At 42.5% G+C, this 25,958-nt stretch overlaps 2 long non-coding RNA genes across 2 annotated transcripts; both read right to left on the bottom strand.

Moving 5' to 3' along the window:
* Nucleotides 1–12,303: 12,303 nt before the first annotated feature.
* LOC108641557 lies at nt 12,304–14,432 on the bottom strand. Its single transcript, XR_001922084.2, has 3 exons — nt 14,294–14,432; nt 12,855–13,003; nt 12,304–12,458 (listed from the first exon to the last, which is right to left on the bottom strand). It is a non-coding gene; the product is annotated as an uncharacterized LOC108641557 (long non-coding RNA).
* A 6,422-nt stretch (nt 14,433–20,854) lies between these two features.
* LOC108641552 lies at nt 20,855–22,980 on the bottom strand. Its single transcript, XR_001922079.1, has 3 exons — nt 22,803–22,980; nt 21,313–21,405; nt 20,855–20,964 (listed from the first exon to the last, which is right to left on the bottom strand). It is a non-coding gene; the product is annotated as an uncharacterized LOC108641552 (long non-coding RNA).
* Between the last annotated feature and the right edge of the window lie 2,978 nt (nt 22,981–25,958).

Here is a 25,958-nt window from a genome sequence, read left to right as displayed (position 1 = left end):
GCGACAACAGTAAAATTAGTCTACATAAGAAATAGGTACAACTCCCTTGGAAAATTAATCTTTTTTAAGAGCCTTGTACCTAACTGCCACGTGATAAAACCTGTTGTGACACTTTGGGCCAAGGTGAAGCAGCATTTTATATGACAATAATGTGTTATTCTTACCTTGTTTTGACATGTTTTAGGGCTATGCATGTTTTTGGTTAGTAATTTTCAGTGAGCATCCTGCTGCCTTGCCTCAGCACCTTGTCACAAAACAATCCCAAGTTCTACTTTGACATTTTCTTCCCCAGAAATACAGACTTACTGTACAAAGACTAATTTGCTTATATAGTGCCAGTCGGTTCCCAGGCATCCATCACATTTTAAAGGCACAAAAATTGAATAGTTTTGAGTTACAAAAAATGCTAATAATGACAGTTTTGAAGCCATTAGTTCTCAAACTCCTGGCACTGTGCATGTTCATAGGTGAAAAGAACCTGAGGGAATATGGAGAAACTTCAGCTCCAAAGGTGGGTGAGACCAGTGTGTAAGAACTACCCAAGCAAAATAATCAAGAATCAAAAACCTTCCTGAGAGATTGACACAAAACTCTGCTCAAAACTGACTCCCCATCCTTTGCAAGCCCTCAACTTCCATAAGAATGAAAACCAAAAAAAGTCTTACCCTTTTTGAGATGGAGAAATGGGAGAGCTTCTATTCCCTGTGGGTGCCTCACTCCTGCAAGTTCCAGCAACTGCTGGTGTTCAGGTGGCTCTTCCCCTCAAGAGGTTAAGTGGAAATAGGTGTAGATGATGATGAATTTGATTACCACCTGAAGCTCAGGCAGGATCAGGCCTATAGGGAAGCAGATTTCAGTGTGTCCTCAGCTGTGGAATGAGAGACAGGTGCAAGCTAAAAAAAAAGCAGGCCTGTTCTAATCACTCCTCTTCAATGCAGCTGCTTTAACAAGAGCACAGAGGGGTTTTTTTGGACCACGCTTAGAAAATGGGAATTTCCATCTTTTTGTTCTTAAAGCACTGTGCAGAAAGGTCACTGGTGCTGGCAGTGGCTAATCTGTGACATCTGAGCAGCCCCTTAACGGGGTGAATTGCCTGTATAAATACCCCCAGCGGCACTCACAGCCCAGGATCCGCTCAGAAATGCTTTCATTCATTTCCTGTTACCGGCTTGCTCTTCCAGTGCCTCTGGATAACTTCCTGGCAGCTCAGTCAAACCCCATGTGCAGACTGGCATTTCCACAGTTGTGCCTTTGATTTGCAAGCCAGCACTTGGTGCCTTCTATTGATCACATTCACCCACCTTCCTCAGCAGGAGCCACCTGGAGACCCTTCCTGGTGCAATCTGGACCGACCCCAGGAGACCAGCAGTGGCATTAGTGCCTCCTGTCCACCATCTGCTCACTGTTCCCTTTGTATTTACCAGCCCATGGAGTCCTCACCGTGTGTGGAAGGACTCCGTGCCCTTCCTCCTCTGGATGATACAAATATGTTGCTCCCTCACTTCCCAGGGTACATTTATGGCTCTTCACTCTTAAAGGATTTGCTGTTCAGTAGCATTTGAATGACCAACAAATATTGATGCCAAAAAACCTTGAAATTGGAGCATTGTTTGGTAATTCAGCTTTAAATACAGTTGTCACACATGTGGGATTTATAGTCACAAGATTCCTTTACTAAAGGCAGTTGAAGAAAGAGGTGTTTGAGCAGCAGAACCCAAAATTCACGTGGCAAACCTCAGAGTAGGGTCTTCTTTCCCACAAGGCTGTAATACCAGGATTATGAGCTCAGTTTTCCTGACACCTACAAGAGTTCTGATGAAGTGTAACTAAACTCATTGACCCCCTTGATGGAGAACATGTACTGCCCTCAGGAGAGAGAGCCCAGAGCCGGCAAGTGATGCAGCTTTTGTATCCCTCTGTATAGCTGAGGCTGTACTTCAATCCAGGGAAAATCCTGGCAGCTCGAAGGCAGAGGGAAGGAGATGCTCTTGGGGCTTCTCTCCCGAGTCCCAGTGCCCACCCCCAGGTAGGTCAGCGGAGGTGGAGCAGAGGCAGGGCCCCGAGTGGGTGGTCTAGGCACTGTCCTTCCTCCCCCTCTGCTTCCTGGCTGTCAGTTCAACATCAGTGCACTAGACGAGTCAGTGACAGAGGCAGGGCTAAGAGGGCAAAAAGGAAAATACAGCATTTTATGCCACATTTTGGACCATACAGCGATGGTGTGGAGGTGGAAAAGCGTTCATGGCCCAACCTGCCTGTACTCCATCTGTTTGCAACAAGATCCTCAGTCCCTGTGTAAGCAGAAGGAAAAGGGATGGGTTGTTGGTTTTTTTTTTTTATTGCACATTCGTGAAGATTTTGAAAGGAGGAAACCAAGCAAGCCAAAATTAAATGTAATTTTCTCTTTTTCCCTATAGACTTGGTCTGGATGGATGCCAAACCACATTTTGGAGGGGTGAGAAAGGCCCAACATCTGCTTCTGGTGTAACTGTTTGTATCTTCACTCTAAGAAAATTAGGTTTGAAATAATCTCAAATTGTCTGACACCTGTATCCTATTAGAAGTGACACATGGAAACACCTTCAGCGCACTGAATTTAGCACCGTGTCAACAGTTTAAAGTTAGCAGGGGAAAGAAAGGGTAAAACTCATTGCTTCCCAGTTCCTGCTGACACAGAGCTTGTGTCATTGCACGGGATCACAGGGCAGGATCGATCCATAAATGGAATGGGCTTTGAACCAGGAATTGTAATATGGGCTGTGTCCCTGGCTCTACTGCAATTACATTCAGGGTGCACCTCAAGGTGACTGGAGGATTTTGAGCTCAGTGCAGGCTCACCTGAGGGCTGGGTGCCAGCACCTGGGACACGGACACAGCAAGTCCAGAGACGTTTCTTCCTCAAGTTCAGCTCAAGTAACTTGTAGCTTATGGGACTAGTGAGCAGGTCACATTTGTCCCAAGAAAGGGAGACAAATTCCTGCAAGAGAAGACAAATCCTGCCTGGCACAGAGGTTTATTGGGTTTTAGAGAAAAACCAAAAGAATTCTGAAGCCACACAACTGGTTTTGCTGCATTGCCTATGCAGGCGTTGAAAGGATTGATTTTAAACTCTCTTCCCAAACCTAAGTAACCTCCCACTTGCAAATTCCTCACTTTTAGGAACAGATCTGGTTGCCTTTTCCCAGATAACATACTGACAATAAGACCCAAGTTATTCTGAGAAGGACATTTGTTAAAGTTCATAAAACTTTATGACTTCTATAAAATTTATACTACCTAAAAATACACTATCCATTACAAAGACAAATGTCTACCCATTCATTTTTAAACATGTTCCTTTGAGAACTTCTGAGAGACTGTTTTTTAATGTTAGTCTGAGAGTAAGGGAAACTGTTTACTTTTTAAAGAGTATTGTTTTTCAGCAGATCTGCATCTTCAAGGAGCAATGTCTGGAGTCAAGGAAACAGGACACACTGAATTTTAACATGAATTAGAGCATAGTAATGAAAAATATGCTAAAAATAGGAAAATGGCAATAATGGAAAGGCAGACCAATGACACTGATCCATTTTCTACAGAGCAGAAAGCAAGCAGGACCCTGTAACAAGAAGGAGTGTCAAGTACAAGTTTAGGCTTTCTTTAACCCCAGGACAACCAAATGAACTTCCTAAATAGTGTGGCACTAGTGACACTAAAGAAAGGATAATACATAATATTTTACATGCACCCATAAGCTGAAAAATACGATGGAAAACTTGCAGCACAATGAAATCTGTTTGAGGTGGAATTTATTATAAGGGCATTTTAGAGAAATTTCAAGCCTACTTATATTTGTTATTAATATAAAGTGGAATCCCTTCTAATTTACTGGTCAAACAAGACATACACTGCTAAGGTCAAAGTCTCCTAAAATGCTTTAAAACCTAGTATTGACCATTTTCTTACCTCATGCATGAAAACTGCCTTATAACTTCATCTGTAGATGGCCCCAATGCATAAAAACACAACAGAGAAGAAGAATTTCTGTCCAGTTGAAACAAGTTCCCTTCCATTGGTACCATTTAATGCTTTCTGATTTATGGAAATGTTATTCAGTTCATCTTCCTAAAAATTCACTGGATTGGAAAAGTAAAAGGGTTGTTCACATTATACTTTCAGTGGAAAATGTTTATGACAATATGATTATGGAGAAAAGTGCAAGCAGACCAAAAACATCATAATACATAAACGGGCATTTTCAACGCTATCGATCTGACTGGTTTGTTCTGATTTGCTTTCTGAAAGGTTCAAAATAAAACAACTGATCCTATTCACTGACTCAGGAAACTCCTGATGTTGCTCAGGGCAATGCAAGTTGAATCCCAGTTGGGCTGGAATGAGTTGGTTCCCAGAGCTCATGTGGAGACTGAGCAGCTCTGCCAGCCCAGCGCGTGCTCAGTGTTCTCAGAACACGCTCAGCGAGCGTTTGTCTGGCAGAAGTTACTCAGCAATTCTGAGCAGCTTGACCACAGTGTGTTATCACCAACAGAGATTTTTCTCCACTGAACATGCAAATGCAACTTTTTCTGAGAAAATGTGGTCGTGTTGCTTTCAGACACAATTTGAGGGCAGATCGCTCATATGCTGACAATATGAGCAAATATTGATGTTGGTGTTGTTTGGAGAGCAGCCCCATAACATGCTGCATCTATCAAACAATTACCTTGTCAGTAGCTCTTTAAAGTCTGGAAACATGGATGTGCACAAGCAGCTCTGTTGATCCATGTCATTCCCCACACCAATAACTTGCAGCTGGAAACCAACAACCTAATTTGTACCTTCTTGGGCTATGAGATGTTCTGACAATTTATTGTGCACAGGAAATCCAGACTTTGGAAAATAGTTTTTGCTGATTCTCTGTGCTGCTGGTAGATTTTTATTGCACTCTAAGCCAGGGATTGCATCGCTTAGCCCATAATGATGAAATTATTCTGAATTTGGTTATTGGTTTGTGCTGAAGCAGGACTGAACTTCAGTTCAGTACGTATTATTCCTGACATAGAAGGGCTAGTTTTTTATTATGGTCATATAGAAAATCTTCCTCATACTCACCACAATGAAGTAATTAAATAGATGAGCAAGGGAAATCCATTGGTTACATGGAACTTATTCCTTCACTTCTATTCTCGCTTTTTTTAAATGACAGCTGTTTGGAACAAGATCCTGCTCCTCAGTAACAAAACAGCCAACGTTAACTTGTCACTCTAGTAGGAAAAACAACAGCCAAAATGCTGGGAACCACATCATGTCATTTGCTCTGTTATGGAGTATTTGCACAGCAACTGTGAAGTTGCCACTTTTTACAGCTTTTGAGGATTTATGAAGAAAACCCTCACTAGTGACTTGTCCAAATTTTGATAACAGAAAGAACAGCAGACTTAAGGGGGCATTATCTTATTTTTACAAGAGTGTAAAGGAACACAGACCCAGGGCTCTGTCAGTCCTAATAACAGTGGGGGTTTCCAGTGTTGCTAAATTCACTAAATTGAGTTTAGATGTGCTTTCCAATTGAAGCAGTTACAAACTGCTCCAGAGCCATCCCTGCCTGCAGCAGCTTGTTGGATAGTACCTGGAGATAATGGATTGACACTGTTACTGACTTGGCCAAGAGCTCAAGGTCATTCCCCCTCCCCGTGCCAGTGATGTACAGCAGTGCTCGGCTCCTCTGATGGGCTCATCCTTCTCAGAGGCACTGACCAATGTGAGCAGCTGCCTGAGGGGCTGTTTGATCTTCCCACTGCTTTGCAGGCAACACCACACTGCTCAGGGGGAAAAAAAAAGAACAAAAACGAAAAAGCCCACTGTTAGAAAAGATTTCTCAGCAAACGTAGCCGAGCCATGCCTGACCTCCGTATCTTCGCTTGTTCCCCAAAGGCAGCACATGTAAGATACTTCCTGTCTTTCATGTTACTGACTGGAATGCATCATGAAGCCCAAATTTGCAACCTGCTGTCTGTTTTAGTCATTAAGCATGACTTTCTTTGTCTCCTGATGTGAGCTTAGGCGAACTGCTCACTGTTGTAATGCACAATTTTTTCAATATTCCCCCCCTCTCCTAGACAAATAAAACCAAAAACCCAGCCAGGCCAAAAGCTGAAATTCAGTCATCAGCCGAGGATGCTGTGTCTTAAACTATCTTATTCCCACATCAGCACATCCCACCCTGCTCTAGACCACCAAAACATTAGTCACAGCAGCCTCCACCTGTTATTCAGGGGCCAAAATTCAAAAGTTAATGAACAACCATTAAAAGCAGTCACTAGATTTCAAAAGAGCTTATCTGACAACCTGAAAGGTGGAGTTCACTGGCTGCAGCTTGGTGCTACATTCACTCATCTGTCAGTAACATCAAGCATTGGGATCTTTATACTATTTTTTACAATTACATCCACTCTGCAGAGACACACCATAAGGTATTCAACTACTCTTTGCCAGCTGCTGTATCTTGGAATACTATTCACAAAACAAACAGTTACTTGGTATTTCAACCTCTGACCATCTTGAAAATCAACTGAAGACAACTTAGAAGGACAATAAAATATACACAGCATGTAAAATGCAGGTCTGCTGTGTTTTGATGCCCACAAGTGGCACACAAGTACTGGTTATGACTTTGCTCCACTAATATTATATATATATATTTTCAATATATGCGTTTAAAATAAAAGAAACTCTTAAATCCTTGACTGTATTTATACTAAGCCTTCTGTATGAGAGAAAAGAACTAAAGGTGCACATGACAAACTGATACCTGATTTGAAAACCAGGTTGGCGAGAGGGATCTCAGCCTGACAAAAAGTGACCTGTGGGGCTGCTCTGCCACTCCAATAATGAATATTTATTCCATGAGGAGCAAAGAACTTGATTTCCTGCTTATTTTTGCCCTTTGTCCTCTAAGTCTCCTTCCAGTGCCATAAGTTGGGCCATCTGCTCTTCCCCTGCGTGGGAATGTGTGGCTGGATCCCTGCAGTGGTCAGTGTGGAGCTGGAGCCACGGGCTGGCCCAGCAGCTGCTGTCAAACCCACGAGGTAACTGATGGCTTCTGATGGTGTTTCTGTCAGTGCAGCTACAACAGGAATCCCTTCCTTCTGTCCAGCTCCCAGTGCTCCTAGACCTCATAGGCAATTAAGGTGATTAAGTCCCACCTTAACTGGAATGGCTGAGGCTTTCCCAAGGTTATGGTTGGCTGGGTTAGGAGCAGCCCATTGCTCTCAGCACAAACACCCAAACCCTCCCAACCGGCATGAACAAAGTTGCATGAACAATTCAGCAGCTACTTTGTAAATTATGAAGTTGCTTTTTTCTTGTATAGTAATTTGGCATCAGTCACTGCAAGAAAGGGGAAAGAACCTAAAGGTCACCTCATCCGTTTATCTGCAAACACAGTTGTGTCATTAATCCACGTCCCTCCTCTGAGTCAGGCTTTGTTGGTTTTAATGGTTTGGAATATCAAGACAGAAAACCGATAGACTACCTGCCAGTTTTCTAGTTTAGTTAAAAATGTTGGTCCTAAGGGAGAGAAAACACTGAATTTAGTTCTATAACAGCATGAGTTTCAGTCTTTCCCCTTTAGGAAAAGTCGCAGGATCCCAGACATGAGTCACCTCTTTGGAAGAAAAGGGTGGAATATTACAAATATTTTTGCCCAGGGGCTTCACCAAGAGGTGGGAGGATTAATGGAAAGTGTCTGGTCATGCCATGCATCTCCCAGGCTCACCATTTCCAGCCTTGCCCATTTGTTTAGGAAGCTGTGAGTTCTGGTGGAATAGGAATGCTCAGGCAGTTTATACTGTCGTGTTCCCAGTTGCAAATAACACTGTGCAGTTCAGTTCAGCTGTAGACCATGGGCTGATAGCCTAAATTATTATGCTGGGAATTACTTTTCCTATAGCTCAAAGTAATTGATTGACTCTCATTACCTGCTTTAGTTCTGGATTTTCTCATGAGTTTTAAACAGATCCTAAACAGATCATTTTGGTGAAGCTTTCATAGTGAGGATTATAAACATCTCTAAAGCAAGATCCTTGTTAGGAGGCATTTTCCTCTAGTTCAGTCTATTAAATACGTCTGAAAACAACCAACAGAACAGTAAGATCTTCTTGACTGACAAGCAGAAATTATTTACTTGCTTAATGGTTCATGGAAACTTATTTTCCCAGCAGTCACGAGAGTTAATTATAAAGCCTTGTATCAGGTTAATAAAACCCAAAAAACCCCACATCCTCAAAACTTCAGACTATATGGCAAATCACTGTCATAGACAGAGATGTAAATACAAACCTATGTATTTTGAGGGAACTTGGAGCCAATCTTCTATAAATTGCCTAAATTACTCAGTGCCCACAGACCAAAGCCAACTGAATAAAGGAAAAAGTGCTCCTTGTTTTCATCGTTGAAAGAAATATGACTGGGCTGAGAGGAAAACAAGACTGGCACGTTAAATATCACTGTTGGGAAAAGGACTACTGGTCTGATTGCAACTCCCATGGGATTCAGTCAACTGCCTGCAACCATGAGATTGGCACTGCTTAAATTCCCAGCTTTCCAGAAGGATGAAGCTCACTCCCTATTCATCTTTGCCACCATCTGAAGAATTAAGAGAGTGGCTGGTGATGAAGAGCTAATCAATCATGTTTCCAGTGACAAGCATGGCTGTTATAAAACAGATACTCTTACAGCACAGGGGAACCTCCCCCACGCTTTTTCTTTCTTCATTAAACACTTGTTGAACATTCAGCTCAGGTCCCCTGAAAACATGTCTAGAGAAGTGCTGATCCCAGAATTAAATCCCTTTCAGGGACATGTGATACAGGTTGCCCGTAACATGCCACTTGCAGGTATGGATCTACATGTACTGCTGTTCTCACAGCTGAGGTCATGCAGTAATTCTTAAAGAAAGGCTTTGAGAAGTCTTCAGGGACATCCAGCTGTCTAGAAAAACAGCTAACAGAGATATTTACCTTTGATTTAGTCAATATTTGGTTCATCTGAATATTTGCTCTTTATGGTGGAATGGCTGAGGACAGGGAGCAATTAGGAAATTTCTGGACCAAGGTCAGCTCAGGCACAGTCAGTATGAAATGACTGTCAAAGATAACATTCAAAGTTTTCCAGGGGACTAAGGAAAGACTGTGGAAGGAAGGAATGTGGGCTGAAAAAAATAGGAAGGCTTCAAAAACCAGGGAGTTTGAACTGACACACAAACTCTTGTCCTGGAAACAATGAAGTCTCTAGGCAAGAGGACCAAAGAAAATGAGTCTCTAAACGTTAAAGCCAAATTATTCTCCCTTGTGTGGAGAAAGAGAATCAGAGGCCTAGAGTAAATACTTGAGTCATCTGATCCACATGCTATAGCCACAACTCATTAGGTATCTGCTAATTACAGCTTTGAAAGATGCCATGGAGTGACACAAGGCAGCCCTAGATGTATTTAGTTAGTTTTACAACTGAGGAGCCTAAGAAACCCTTGGGTTCTTTCCTACAGTCAACAGCTTCAACAAAGAGCCTCTACATTAATTGCAACCACATCTTGTCTATTTTTATATATGAGAAACACTCCAATCCTTTACAAAAGCCATAAAACAGCCATTATCATTTAGGGATGCTATTAATCAAGGCATTCTCGAGTGTTTCCCTTCTCAGCTCCCTTGCCTAGATTGAGCCCAACAGCTCGTTGGTGTTTAACTAGAAGCAGTGTGGCCATGGGCAGCCCCTGCAGAGAGCTCAGTGTTTTGATTTCCCTGCAGGAAACACTGAGCTGTGATCCCTCCTGCAAAGGGGAGACCCTCAAGTGTCTGCGGGCAATCCCAGCACCGAGAATGTCAAAAAGGATTGAAAATACCTACTTTGTTCTGAAAGTACCCTTCATATTGTTGCTTCTCTCTTCCACTCCTGGAAAACCAGTGCAACAAGCAGAAAAGAAGCTGAATTCTCTTTGCACTACCCCAAACAGGTTATTTCTGGGATCCTGGAATACTCAACTGAAGATTAAGAAAAGCTTTCTAACATGAAGGGCAAGTGGTTGCCTAATGAAGCTGAAGGGTTGTCATTACTGGAGATATTTAAGGACAGTTCAGACAAGCCTCTGTTAGGAACATTAGTGTAAATATTCTTCTCTGGGGCAGGAGTATGGATTAAATGATATCCTACGATCCTTTCTGACTGCCTGACTCTACAACTCACCAGCCTACCCACCCTGCATCTTAACAGTTTTCTGCATCATTTTTAAACTTGCAACCCCTGAAGAAGACTGAAATCTCAGTTACTTAGTAATAAAAAATGAAAAATAAAAATCCCCTAAAATAAATGGGATTGTTATCTGATAGAGAAGTAAAAAATGAGGCTGAAGAAACACATGATGAAAGAAGATACCAGAAGCACAGCAGTATAAATTAGGAGTCACAGCGGCGATATAAATCCTGGGAGCAGGTTGGCAGAAACCTGACATTTTTCATTTGTCCACAAAGCCATTATGCACATCTACTGAACTAGAGAATTAGGACTAGTTCTGCCAGTTTGAGTCATGGCCAATTTAGGGGAGTTGCAAAGCTGCCCTGTCTTCAGGTTCACATTAGACACCTTCACTCTCCAGCAGCTTATTTAGTGCTGCAGTAGATTGGCTTTGAAGCATCACTCTGAAGCATTTCTCAAGGTGTCTAGAAAACAGTCCAGTGTTAGAGGAGTGAGTTATCTTCTTTTTTCCTCTGTGACAAATAAAATAGGAACTGCTTAGGTCAGACTGGTGCACTGCTTAAAGCTCCTGCTTTGAAATGTGCTTCTGAGCCTTGACACCAGCAGCCCAGGGCCAGGGCACCAGTTACCAGAAACACAGAGCCAAAAGGGACCTCAGTGGGTCCTTCCCCCTGCCCAAAAGATCCAGCACACAGGAAGAGGATGGCTGAGCAGGGCCAGCCAGCAATAGCTTGGTTCTTCCATGTGGTTTTATGGAGCAGTTAACTTTTATTGCCTGGTAATTACTGAGGAAGGCTTAGACAAGCTGGCTCTCCAGCCCACATGGCAGCAGGCTTGTGTGGGCACTCAGCTCACAAAACTCAGCTGCATCATAATGTTTCAGAGGGGAAAGCCAGTCCATTAGCAAAGCCACGTTCAAGAATACAGTTTAGCCATACTTTGGTACTACCAGTAAAGGATATACCAACTTTCCAGTTAAAATAAAAAAAAACCAACTTGCAAAAAGGAACCAAAGAACAGGAAGAAGGGACAAGGTATGGGCTGCAAAGAAAAAGTACAAAATAGCACCACCACTGAAGCTGGTACAACAAGGAGTGAAGAAGAGGAAAGAAAAAGCCCTAGAAGAGGAAAAAAAGCATAAACACTGAACATACTCGTTTTTCAAAGGAGAAGCAGCACAACCCAGGGTACAACCGCCGTTGTTTAAAGCATTGGGAATTATTCCCAAGGAAGTCATTTGATATTTCCTCCTTCTTTACTGTTCCCTACTATGGTACTATCTCTTCACATCCTCAGTGTGTGTGAGCAGAACACACCAGTACTTGTAAGATTAGTTCTTCTCTGCAGAGGCACTGAATGTCTTTGAAACCATGGTGACCTAATGCCAGTTACCTAGTTTTGATTCTCTATACCCGTTTTAAACTTTACTTAAATCTTACAGCTAAAAAGATATCAAACAATCCTAAACCATGTGATAAACATATGCCAAAGTCATATAATTTCCAATCTCTTCTGTTCATTCTTTGCAATAAAAAGGAAAAATTACAGTTGATTTACTGTGCACTCAAACTTTGGGAGAATCCAGGAACATGTGGGATCAGTTTAGGTCAGGATCAAAACCCCATAATTTAGCTGAGAGCAGCTTCCAAACTAAGCTCATATTTTTTCAGACTATATTTATAGTGCAGTTACTATGTGCCAGTACATCATTAAATGTCCTAAAAACTAAACCCACCCTATTCTTTATGGGGAGGGTTTTTTCCCCTTAAGTCAGAAATACCCATTCCAGGATAATTCTGGACAGGGAGAGAGAGGACTGACTTGGATTTCCACCACTCCATTTGTGATACAAAGCTGTCTCTCGTGGGCTGCTCTGTGTGTCTGACACAGATAATGATGCAATTCTCCAACATTCTGGTTTCTGTGCTGTGTGTTCAACCACATGGTTCTGTTTCAAAGCCTGATTATTTCCGATCCCGCTGCATTAAAGCTGCAAACTGAGAAGAGTATTGTGCAGGAGACAAATTGGACAGGCATCAGAGGCCTTAGTTTAACATACTTACCGGAGCAGTGGTGTTTTTGATGAGTGTTCAGAGCTGAAAACTTCTCCTTATCACACAGAAGTTGGTGTCTGCAGGGGGAGGCCTGGGGAGAGCAGTGCTGCCTGGAAAAGCAGCCAGCTGAGCCGGTATCTCTCCCGAACAACAGCGGGACATGCTGAGCTCAGGAAGCTGGGGAAGAACGAGTGAAATCATGTCACTGACTAAATCAAGAGTCTACAGCTGTTGCAACATCCACAAACTTATTCCAAACACAAAACATGAGCTGAAAATGTGCTATTTCAAGACTGTTTTTCTCCCCCCCGCCTTTTACCACTTGAATGTGTGCAGAAGACATAGTCTGAGTATTAAATGTTTTTCTAACAAGAAAATAACAGAGACAGAAATAAATACCCTGGGACTCAGGGAGCCAGTGCACACACAGCAGCAGGAAACACTGCTAGGTTACTATAAGCATTCATGAAATGGTCTCTAATGTCTGACTGGAAAGCACTGAACGTTCAGTGGGATGGACTGAAAGGTAGCCAACATGGCAAACAGCTCGGGTGCTTCCACACCAATAATTACCTTTATCAAACTTTAACTAGTGATGCCAAAACATCTTCAGCTTCCAGCCATGAAATGGGCAACAAACACGCAAGTTTGCTACTTCATAGTAACATATGTTTGGTCTCAGGAGGTTAAATGCTCATCTGTTTCCGAACTGTGTTAAAAATCTAAAAAAACACAAACCCACAACCTCTTTTTCCCTGTCCATGCTGCAGAAACATGTCAGCCTGCACACAAATTATGGCTTTGCAGGACTTGTTATCTCTCATATTTCTCATGACATAATGGCCCTTGTGTAGACCTGCAAGGTAAAACAGAGTTTTAAACGTGTATAACAAAACTGAGCCTTCAATCAACGTGGGTTTGTTGACAGGAGGTAAAAGGCCTGGACACACAGATAACATTTGGGTTGAAGAGAAGTTCAGATTGCTGTGACACAGACAGCAAAGGGACAGAAATCTTGTTGCTTCCCAGAAACAAAGGTAAATAAGGACTAGATTTTTAACTCCATCTTCAAACTCTAACTTCGGACCCATAAAAACAAATACAGTGTAAATTATACTGTGAAGACAGACAAACCTGAAGTGAAGAACAATCCTCTCACCTGATACTGATTAAAAGAAGGGGCTGTACAACCCTTCTGATAGCCCTTAGTGACTTCATGGCACCAGCAGGTACTTTTGTCAGTGTGGCTTTTCAACCTTAGCAATGAGAAAACCAGCAAATTAAATAAGCTAAATCTGCCAGTGATCCTATAGCACCTTTTTTTTTTCCTCTTTATTAAAGCAGTCAGAAAGGCAAAAAAATCAAAACCAAACCCACAAATCTACCATTTCACTGCAGAGCTATAATGTATTAAATCATCAATATGAGTCAACAACATCATGCTGCTGGGAAAAAATGGAAAACTGTCCTGGGAAAAATAAACAAGTGTCATCTGTAGAACACATGGTGTAACACTCCCACTTGGCTCGGTGGTGGGAAGCAGGCGGCTCATCTGTGGGCACCACCATCCCAGGAGGATGTGGACACAACAGGAAAAACCTGGAGAACAGGAACAAGGACACTGAGGGGTCTGGGGAAGGAGGTTATTAGAACAGGCTGAAGGCCTAGGGCTGTTTGCTCAAGGGGCAGAGCCCTGTTTGTCTTGGTCTCTGGACATGTGAGGAGTGGTTGGGAGGAAGGGAAGAGTTCCCTCTGTGCCCCCAGGCCCTTGGACAACATTAAGGTCACTGAGGAGCAGGAGTGTCAGAGACAAGACCAAGACAAGCCCCCCTGCCGTGACTTTTAGTGTACCAGGGATTATAAATTTGTGCAATGTGATTTGGCTACTTTCTGACAAGTTCCCCCTGACCTTGCTGGCTGGTGCATTCCCTGTACACACACAAGTGTTTGCTCTGAGCTGCCTCAGCCCACTGCCAAAGCAAGAGTGCTCAGCACTTCCTTCTGGTGCCCACCTGGCCGTTGGTTTCCAGCTGCTCCACTTTGATCTCCCTCCCTTCTGTGTTTCCTGGGAATGCCTCATTAGTGGTTGGCCTGTCTTTCTCCTGAGCCTTTTCCCCTGGGAAATGTGCTGGGTTCCCTTGGCTGACTCACAAACACTTCACCAGGAGCAGCTAAAGAAACAGGAGCAACTTGGTAGTTTCCACAGCCTGACCAGGTTTCACAAAAGATGTGCTGAAAATTAAACTAACAACTCAGCTAAAATAAGTGGGTGGAACTGAAAGGACTTTCTTTGTGCTTAGAAGTATAGCAGTGCTATTTTTAAAGAATTATTTCTTCAGCTTAATTTTTTTAAATTACAACATTGCATTCAAATGTTACTGTACAAAGTTAAAATGCTTCCAAGCACCAGTATTCACTTGAGGCACCCCCATTCCCATCTGAAATTTTAGGGAAACAGAGGGAGTGGGTAGGGAGAGAAAGAGAAAAATCTTTTTCAGAATTGTGTGTTGATACACCCAAAAATAGAAACATTTTCCAAGCAAATTTTCTACGTGCAAGTATCCCAGTTTCCCAGCAACTCTGTTAGTGACATAATGTTGACTTGGTGGGAAAGCAGCTCTGGACAAGAAACTGAGAGCTTTCTTGGAGTCTATTCATAACCCTGCATTTGCATTTGATAAATTGCTTCTTTGTTACAGCAATTCCCCTTTAACGTGATGATTGATTATTCTTGTTTTACACAAAAAATATTTGGTTTAAAATGCTAACCTTTCAGCATTTTCTGTACCATTAGGTCAGAAGTTCTGTCAAAATGTTCCAAAACTTCCAAGAAGTTGCTTAGGTATTTTCCTCAATTAAAAACCATCTTACATATGCTAAGTTTCTCTATATATTATATAAAACTGGCACTAACTTTTATAGCCTGGTTTTAATAGGTTTAAAACAAAATGTTTAATTATCTGGACCATTATTTAAAGCCAAAAGAAAGTGAGTTATAACATTGTTGTAGCCATAACAAGAAATAAAAAATTTTGTCTGGTGTTTTCAATTTATATTCCAAATATTTGTCAATTCCCAAAACTGCATTCACAATTTCTTGAAAGAAAGGCACAGGATCCAAGTTTCTTCTAATTTATGCAGTCGTAATTTTTTTTGACATAATGGAGTTATTCATTCAGCGTGAGCAGGACCACACTCTGAGTAAGCTGGACCTTAAAAACACATATTCCAACCAAGCTGATGCCAAGGGGAGTGCTTCCTTAGGACTCTTTAGCAGAAATTCATCCAGGCAATTCCTCTGCCACAGCTTTATCAGCCTTCTTGGGATAGCAGTGCAAGACTTCTCCAGGTCATTTCGAGCTACCCCAGCAAGTGAGGTGAGCAATGAGGCAGAGATTTAGTTCCTGTCACCACTCAGAAAAGAAGTTTTTATCATTGTATTTCTGGTGAGGGGCACAACACAGCCCAGCCCTAGGTATTTAATAAAGAGTGGCCTCCTGTCACCTCCTTTCCAGGCCCATCCAAGCAATGCCTTGGGAACTGGGCACACAGCAATGAGCATCCACCTGCAGCTTGAGAAACACCCAGCCCACACATGCTCTGCTCCTCTGCATTCTCTGCTACTTCAAATTCAGCTTTTCCCCAAGCACTCTGTAAAATTTTTCTCCACTTAACCTCAAATTGCCTTTCTCCCCTGCTCACAACTGGAGCTGAAATGAAAAAAATAAGCTTGGCTTGTCTTGGAGCGTCAAGAAATAAAACCAGCTTTGAAACAACTGCAGAACAGCAGAAGTAGGTTTCAGTGGGACTTCTAATGTGCTGTGAATTACACTCCTGCTTAATTAAATTACCTTGCTGACTCAGAGCCTAAATTAATGGAATATACACTCTGTAGTGTTTCTTTGGCTTGGGCAATTAAAGAAAGCAACAAAGTGAGGGTTTTAGATCTAATGTAAATGGAAGTTTCAGTAATTAAGTATTTCTTCATTCCAGCACCTGGCATAACTATTTGGGATAGAGTAAATGCAGGAATAGGTGAACAAAATTCTTCAGCTGCTTCCTCTGCTACAGAAACCAAATGGGGGAATTCTTAAGAACCAAACCTGCCTCATCCTGATCCATCTGTAAATATTTTCTTTCAAGCCAATAAATGCTTTTTTTAGTCTCCTTTGTACCCCTTGGTTCTGGGTTCCATTTGAAGCCAACAAGTGGGAGCACGAGCTATTTACTTATTTACTTTAAGCCTGGAAAAATGGGAGAGACTTTGAAAAGGCTGGTTTCTTCTTGAGAAGGGGATGAAATTTCACACTGGCTCTTATTGAAACCAGTTCCCATATCCCAGGCCCTTCCTCTCACTACCCCATCTCTCCCCCACCCGCATAATTTGCCCATTTGTGCATCAAATCTGGTACAATAAATCTGACACCCTAAAGACCGAGAACCCATTTCCACTCTGCTGCACAAGGGCAGCTCCACCCGGGGCTGTGAAATGGCACCAGGGCAGTGGAGGGTATGCTTTGCAGTATTAACTTGAATTAAACTGGGATTGAAACTAAAGCCCCCTGAACAGAGTTTCTTTTTGCAGCACCAATAAAATCTGCATTCTTGGCAGCAGGGCCCAAAATCTGGCTGGTGCACTGAAAGCAGAAACCCTTCCCCTGGCTGGGGTCGCCCCTTTCCTTCCCGGGGCTGCCAAGAACCACAGGGCCCTGCTGGAGGGGAACACCCATCACAGCCTCTCCTGGTTTAGGGATACCAATCCATCTGCCTCTGTCCTCAGCTGATGGAAAAAAATGTATCTGGACAGAAATGAGTGAATGGGGAAAAAATACTGGTAAAGTCATGAATCTTTCAAGGTTTTTGTTTTGATATATAAGCTTAAGTCTCCAAGAAACCTTTCTGCAAGTTTAGATGAAACTGCAAATGTGATAAACTAAGCTCTGTGCTTTGCTGGAATAACCAAAATCTATGGACCACACTCACTTTTACTGAAGGAGACTGAGTCAGTTCAGTAGGTTTCTACACCAAGTGGTTATTAATGTTTCTTTGTTGTTACCTGGATTTATCATCCACTGCATCCACGTAATTCTGAAATCCATCTTTGTGCAATGGCATCTGGTACATTATTTCTAGTGAGACACCACTGAGTCTCCCCATAAAGACCAGCTCCATAAAGCAGCCTCTGGTCTCCCACAGGACACAAAGAGGAATGAAAGACCATTCAAAGGGAATCTTGAAACTCTACAGCAGCGAGTCATACAGGGGAAAAGCAAGTTATGATTTGAAGAGCCTCTCAAGTTTCCTGCAGCATGGCATCAGCCATCCTGCTGGGAGCATCTTGTTCCCCCAGATGCCCCATTACTCACGGTGCTATATTGTTATGGTCTTCTACAAGCAGCACTGGCAATGTCAGTAAATAAACTATGGAAGCCAAAATTAGTTTTCCTTCAAGATCTAGGAGGAGAAACATTGCCACCAAGGGATCGTTGTCTATTGTACCTTGCCTTTACAAGGATTTCATTGGGAAAAGCACAGATGTAGAAGAGAAAGGTAAAAACACAGAAAGGGGACTCTAGGGCTGTTTTATCTGGATTGCTATTCCTGGTATTCTGCTGTCAAGTCTCTCATCACTCTCTGGAAACTTTCTGGAATTAATAGAGTGATATAACACCTTCTGGTAAACTTGAAATCTCTTCAGCCTGCAAACAATTCTTAAGGGCCAGACCTGCCTTGTTGCTTCCTGTCCCAAGGAAAACTTACTGAATACTTGGCCTTTAAATTACACTGGTATCTCCCACGTGTCCAAAGCCCTGTCCTGGAATAGCTTGTAGTCTCCCAAAACAGCAAGTGAATCCACTCAGCTCCAGGAGAAACCCCTTTGTTCAGGTAACATAACCAGGTTGGCAATCACCTTCCTAAATGACAAATGCCTTGTCTTTTCCTGAAAGGAAACACAACTTTTGTGTTACACAGAGGAAAAGTGCACAACCTGTTACATCAATGGATTTTAATCCCAGACCTCTCAATCCTCCTCTCCAAGAACACTAAACTCGACTACTTGCTATGAGTTTTACAAATTAGCATGGGTCACTGATCTGCCAAAGCCTTAATAAACTCCATTTATATGCATTATAAAATTCTTTCAGAGTCCTGTGGAAAAAATTACTTCTCCTGCAAAAAAAAAAAAAAGTAAAGAAGAAAAAAAAGAAAATCTGTAAAATCCAACTTTTTTGTGAATTGTACTTGCCAGCTGCATGAGAGCCCACCAAGGATATCACTCTAACCACAAAAGTCATGCTCTTGGAGATCAACCTCCTAGCAAAACTCAAATAAGAAAAATAAATCACTCCATCCCAAGTAGAAGTTGTAGATTTTGCTTTGAAATCCATTCCCCTGATCTGCCACGCTCATTTCTCTGAATAAGCTCCAGTCTGAATTCAGTTTTCTTGCAAGTCAAGGAGAAAAATGGCACAGTCACCCAGACAAACATTCCCCAAAGGCTCCCTTGTTGTGTGCAAGAGCATTAATAATGAATTATCTCTACTGGAAGCATTTCAGCATAACAAACCCTAGTGTCCTACTGGTGGGCTTTGATTTGCTTTGTGTTCTTGCTTTGTTTTTATAGCCACATAAGTCTCTGCTTCATCTGACTGTGTGGGTCAATCCCATGCAGAAAAAAAATGAGAAATAATCTACTTCTCCAGTGTTACAGCACATGGAGGGTTAATTAACACCCACCTTGCCCTGCTTCCCTTGGAAAATGATTATGCTGGCTAATAAACCTCACAGTTATGAGGCTTTTATGAACTTACACACCCTGCAGTAATTTCAAGTGCATGTGAGGTTTGCTCAGCTGCTCGAACACCTCTCACCTCAGTCACCCTTTCTCCCTGTGAACTCAGGCCCAAGCAAAGCTTCCCATCACTGCAAAGTAACTGTGTGATTGAAAGGGAAGGACATTCCTGCACATTCATTCCTTCCATGACTAATTGGAGAGTTTGGACATATTTTTCCTTTACTGCTAAATGAAACTCTGCTGCCAGAGGCTGAGAGCTGTGGAGCTGGGTGTTTGACATGCCCTGGATTTATTATCTGATCTCCAGGTGAGCCACTTAAACCTCCAGTGATTTCATTTTACCAACTGTGAAACAGAAGTAACAATCACCACCTACCTTGAGGTGCCTTCAGCATTCCAGTGGAAATGCCATCTCAAGGCATGGCAAGTATTGGCTGAATCTGTTGAACTGTAGGATCAAGTTCTTTTTCCCAGCTTCCCATGGAAGTTCTTGCCCTTAAGAAAGCAAAGAATGCAGAGTATGTATCTCAAGGTGAATGTGGAGGTTCCATGAGAACAACCTCGGTGCTACACTGCCTGGAGAAGCTGGGAGCAACCGTCCCCTTTCTCCAGGAATATCAGTTTTTACATAAGACACTACAGTTGAACAAGAAGCAAAGGGGTTTTCTTCCTGCCAGCTGTAAAGAACTCACTCAATGCTACAGGGTAAAGAAAAGAAATCAGTGAAGCAGGACACACTTTCTCTCTCAACACCAGATTTCTGCTGCACACCACAAAACACTCTGAGAGAGACTCTCTCAGGAACATCCCACCATCCAACTGGTCCCTAAACTAATGTCCATGAAGAGTTTGCTCGTAAATGACTGACTCAACGTGCTGACAACATCAATTCTTCTCATTAAAATACTTATAAGATAAACAAGCTACGTGTAATATTTTCCAAAACATTGCAAATAAACACTGCACCAATTTCAGCAGGGACCTTGTAGAATAGTAAAAAAGGGAAAAAGCTTGAATAAATACTTCTAAATAAAAACAGAACTGATCCATACAACAGCTTCTCCATCTGCAAATTCTTGAGAAAACTGATTGAGATCATGAGTGCCCCAAAAAACAAGTGAGAGTTGCAAGGCATCATCCTGTGATTTTTCTGACTCTGGGGAAAGCAGATGTCAGAAACATTCTGTACTGCAGCTAAAACTGGCAGGAAAAGAAAAGCCAAACTGCTTTCCTTGATTTTAATAAATGAAATAATGACTATTTTTTCTTTCTGAAAGGAATTAAAGGAGGTTGAAAAAACAGAGGGAAGGATAAAACTTGCAAGTTTAGTGGGAAGCTCCCACTCTCAGAGGGCTCATCACAGAGTTCTTACAGTTTTGTTTAGGGCTTCTTTTAGAGCTGGGAAGTTCCCAGTGACCTGAAGTGCTACAGCACTCCTGTCTCAGTGCTGAACTGCGCTGTTCCCACTGCTCAGGAGGAGTCCAGGCTGCCCTGATTTACACAACTTTATTTACAGTGCACATCAGACAACAGTTTGTGTTGATAATGACCCCTATAAAAGCTTTTTATATGCACATAAAATAGATTAACTCCCCACACCGTGGGTTGCCTTGAACATTTCCTGACCTACAGCTACACTTCTTTGGCCTGGTGAAGAGCAAGTCAGCACAACATAGAGGGGTCTCCCTCAAGGACAGATGAGTCCTTACTTATATCCTGCAAAATTAGTACCTTTGGGAGAAAGGATGCTACAGTCAAAGTTCACATACCCACTCCAGCAGGTCAGTGTTGGGTCACAAGCTGGTATTGCTGCCCCCAGCTCTGCAATCTCTCCTCTTTCTGCTTCCTAACTGGTTTTCCATTAGAGCCAGAGTTTATCACATCAGCCTGAAACAGTACAGTGGGTGAAAATCATCCCTTTAATGAGGGCACAGAAAATTTGTATCAGACTATTCAGAAACTTCCACCATGAGAAACAGTTTAATTTACTGCTCTCAAGTGTGACTAAAATTGGAGGATCTGACCTAAAAAAATGATTAGGTATTCTTCAAGCTACACAAGCAGGGTTGAATTTGCTTTATCTGACAACTTAGAGAAACACAAGGATGACAACATTCTCTTCTTCACGTGGAAAGATGTCATCCTCATACCAGACTAGCTCTGTGTCCTCAGCCCTGCAGATCTGCAGTCCATGACTGGGATTCAGTCCTGATCAAGCAGTAAACTTAAACAAACCTGCAACCTTGGGAGGTAAGTCCATGAGGACAGTCCAGCCTCTTCCACACAGGATGTCTCTTCTCCAGCTCCTCGCCTCATTTGAAGTCCAACCTGAACACCAGATGAAGGCTAAGCTTTCAGAGCCAGGAGGAAGCAATTAAAAGATATATCCAGTACCTGAATGCTTCCAGGGGGGAAAAGGAAGGGTCTGTAGCAATCCCTCATCTCTTTAAGAAGGGGGATGTAGGTTTTGCCCAGTAATAAAAGTTTAATGGCAGTTATTTTATGTGCTGTCAGAGTGATCCCCACGTGGATCCTCTGCTGGACTTAAAAATTCAAGACATTTAGATGCACAACACTGACCTGCAAGGCACAGGTCAAAGTCATACTCACTATCAGGTTTTTATAAGGGTTGTGTAGCAGAGCAATGTACAGGATGCAAACTTTTCAGAGAGGCAGGGAAGTTTTGGAAACCAACAGCTCCTTGTGACAGCAGATGGGATCAACTTACAACATTACAGATCTCACAGTCAGCAGGGCTTGTGTGTGCCCTACAAGAGATCTAAAAGCAGATTTCAGTGGTTGCTACTGTACCAGCATGACACAAACACACCAAAGCAGAGCTGGGTGTCCCCAGAACAGCATCCCTGGAGATCAGAGGATGCCAGGGAACGTGCTGCTCCTGCAGAATCCCAGCACAGGGCGTGCCAGGGACAGACAGTGTGTGGGAAGCAATGCCTGAAGCAAAGGGGCTTCCAACCAGAGCACCTTGGCTGGGCTGCAACAGGGTAATTTGGTACTTTCCCACACGGTCAGCCAGCTCTCCTGGCCAGCAGGGGAGAGATGCAGCAGAAACATCTTTCTGTCAAAGGATTACTCCTGGCTCTGGAGGAGTTTGTAATTTCTGGCAGCCTTGGGATGGGCTGCGCAAAGGGAAAAGGAACCTCTTTGCTCCCTCTCCCACACTGTGTCCACCCAAGGCCCAGCCTTAACGTAGCTCTTAATAAAATAGCACAGATGTGCCCTGTAGGCACATAAAGACTAAGAGAAACAACAAAAAAGAGAAACAAGATGTTCCTGTGTGTTTCATAAATCGGTATATAAGCATAATGCAATCTACTATCCTAGATAGAAAATGAAATATCTCAAAAAGTATTGAATCCTTGGTGGATTTTCTCAGTGGATCGGCATGAAGCTATTTAGTCCAGATGTTTCCATAACTCTGATGCATTAGGAGCTGCACAGCATTGTGGCCAAGTGCTAACATAGTGAACTGTAATGTAAAACATGTAAAGATCCTGGCTTCCAGAGTGATTGGAAGTTTTCACTCTAATCACTCTGCTTCCTCATGCAGCTATATTTTCTTTACAATACCCACTTGTATTTCAAGGCACATGGAAGAAGAACTAAAACCTTCCCCTCTCCCCAGTTAAAACCTAATTCTCTGGAAGAAAACACAGGGGCCAACTCGAGATTGACGTGGAGTTTTTCAGAACTGGAAATCTCACCTCTGAGCAGCAAATCTCATACAACAGGCAAGTGCAGGGCCAACAAGGCACAGCTGGGCACCACATGAGCAGGTGAAGAAGTGATGGTGAGATTTCTGATGACAACTTGGTGTCCAAAAGACAGAGTGTCTCACTGAGAGGCTCTGGTTTGCATCTGTAATGGATTTAGGGATTTGTAGAGGTAGTTTTAAAGATATCTAAGCAGGTGCAATGTGTATGTTGGAATGGCCTGACCAAGGGAAGAAGCAATAATGGGAATATGAAGCAGCACAAAAAAAAGTAACAGCATGTGCACAGAATGATGTAAGATAAAGAGTGCAAAGAAATAAACTGGAAGTTTCTATAGGAGAATAATGCAATAGAATACCTTGCACTGAGAGTCCATTTGGAAAAATCTGTCACTATAATTAATTATTCAGAAGAGTTTAAAATATTTCAGAGATGATTTCTACACGATCTACCTACCAGGATGAGAGCTGAGAGTTTTGTGATTCTTTGAGACCTCAGCAGCTTAAAAAGACAAAACACAACCCTAAATTAATGAAAATTAACTCCTGCTACAGCTCTGCAGTCACAACTCTGTGTTCATGTACGCACTTGTAACACCCCAGACCCAGAACCACAAGCTCAGGGGCTTAGCCAGGAGTTTTACTTTAAAATAGATATATATATATATAGAGAGAGAGAGTGTTCTTTAATACTTCGAGACAGCATCAAGAGAATAACCCACACACTTGTTCCCAAGAAGCACCTGTACTGATAATTTAGGGGAGGAAAAAAGGGAACTGGGCAACAGTTCAGAAGGGCACCACACAATCCAGACAAAACATTCCACCACAGTACAGACCCAGCACACATTAATCCACAACGCTGAAATCAAAATCCAATCCCCCCAGCTTTAAGCTACCCAAAGCATCAAGAAAGGAGGAAGGAGAGAGAAGAAGAGAGAAGGAGGAGAAAGAGAGGGAGACAGACTCTGTAGTTACCGTCAGATCCCTGTGGCAGAGCAGCTCTCAGGTGTCGGATGGGAGGGCCCGGACCGTGTGGGGAGCACGGCCTTGGGTCTGACCTGCTCTGGGCCCTGTGGCCTCCCCCAGGCAGGGCCTCGGAGCCTCTGGTCACTCTGGGGCTCCAGGGCAGGGTGAGGGGCACTGTTCCCACTGTCCCTGCCAGGCTGGGCTGGTGAGGGGCTCCAGGAGCTGTGGGGTGTTCCAGTGTGGGCACTGTTCCCACTGTCCCTGCCAGGCTGGGCTGGTGAGGGGCTCCAGGAGCTGTGGGATGGGGAAGTTTTCCCCGGCTGTTCGTGACTGGCAGCTGCTCCGGGGTTTCCCTATGTGGGCTCCAGGGGCTGCCACAGTCCATGGAGGGCTTGTTTCACTGCTACAAGAGAAATGTTTAGTAGCCAAATTTCCTATATGGCACTTGCCAACTATTCTGCCTTTTTTTTTTTCCCACCCCCCATGACAACGCAGCAACTTCTCATGCAACTCTGTTTCCCAACATAACCACTTCTAATTCACATTACTGGCTGTTAGTTTTATTTAAAATATTATGAGATTTTCAATTAATGAGATAAAATGCATTTCAGAAAATGAGTTTGTAAAGCCATAGCATGTGGCAGAATTTGTCCTCTTATGTTACAGAGCTTAATCCCAAACTTTGCATTATTCCTGGATAATTTAAACCTCTTTAAGTTGGGTACAGCCCTTGATAGCTGTTGGACAAAAGCTGATGACATCTGTAACTGCTAGATAGCTCTCTTCTCTTTAACAACCAGAGTTATTATAATCTATTTAGGAAAAAAGTCAAACATTCACCATGTACTGGATTGTTCTACACTGTTTCTAAATTAGTGCTCTACATTTAAAACCCTAATTCTTGTGTCATCCATATCATCCTCATCCATATCATCCTTCTCTCTTTGCCAGCTCAGAGGTTAAATGAAGCAACAATTGTTACATTCCTTTAAATCATAATAGTTTCAAGAAGTGAAACACATGGGGTAATGAAAGGAGGTGCAGTCTTGAGATATCTCAAACTACACAAATATTGTCAAATAACCATTATTGCCATGTTAAAATAAGCATTCAAGCCCCAAACTCCCAAACCTGAATATTGAAGCAATTATTTCTCTTCTAACATGGTGTTTGAAAACTGTGACAAAAAATTCAGAATGAGAAAGTCCTAATAATCAAAATGCACATTTGCCTTGGGTTTAACTTACTTTCTTCTCTATCACTTCTCCTGTAGGAGCTTTAATGGAGAAATACATAAACGATTGGCTTAAAAACAGAAAAGCACCCTTGGAAAGAATGCCAAAAACCTGGCCAGAGGCAGGACTTCCGTTGGGAACTCAATATACATGTGCACAAAACACAGGATAACCACTCCACCTGCAAAGGTTACGTGGGCAATTCTGCAGTAGTTCAAGTAGTTTCCATTCTTACAGTTTAACTGCAGTGTGCTTTGGGGAATGGGATTGACTCAATTCCTGCAATTTAACCACTCATAACAAAGGCCATCAGCAGCACCTGAACATTTCACTTAGAAATTCCATCCATCTTCATTAGTAAACAAAAGTGTTTTTTCTCCATTTCAAATACAATCCTAAATAGTGAAATAATGGTTTAAAAATTGTAATTATTACTCACTGGGATTCTGCAAATGCTGGTGTCTCAATTCTCTTTTTCCACAGAACTACTAACAGGACCATTGTCTATCTCTATACAAATAATAGATAGTAAGGACCTCATCAGAAATGAGCACTTGTATTATCCAGTTTCAACACTTCATTTTGCAGAATTACTCCCTTCCTGTGTAATTTGCAGTGATGCTTAGCTGGCTTCCCAAATGGCTCAGTGTCCACTTCGCCTAACTAGCTTCAGTTTTTTCCAGAATTTAATTGTTCCAGCAAAATCACTTCCCTGATACATAGCCCAAACTTCTCTTTTTCTATGTGTTTCTATGTGAAACCACATTTCTGAGTAAATACAGTGACAGAGACACAGCAAAATGCTTGCAGAGGAGAAACAACAGCTCCAACAGCTGAACTGAGAGAAGCTAATTCACTAATATTTCATAGAATGTGTCACCCAAAAGCATTGGAAAAGAAATAAATCATCACAACTCATACACTCTGCTATTGCTCCGTCCATT

This window comes from Manacus vitellinus, unplaced genomic scaffold (assembly GCF_001715985.3).
Source record: "Manacus vitellinus isolate BGI_N305 unplaced genomic scaffold, ASM171598v3 scaffold_69_pilon, whole genome shotgun sequence".
Taxonomy (NCBI): Eukaryota; Metazoa; Chordata; class Aves; order Passeriformes; family Pipridae; genus Manacus; species Manacus vitellinus.
This window is presented reverse-complemented; position numbering and strand designations above follow the sequence as displayed.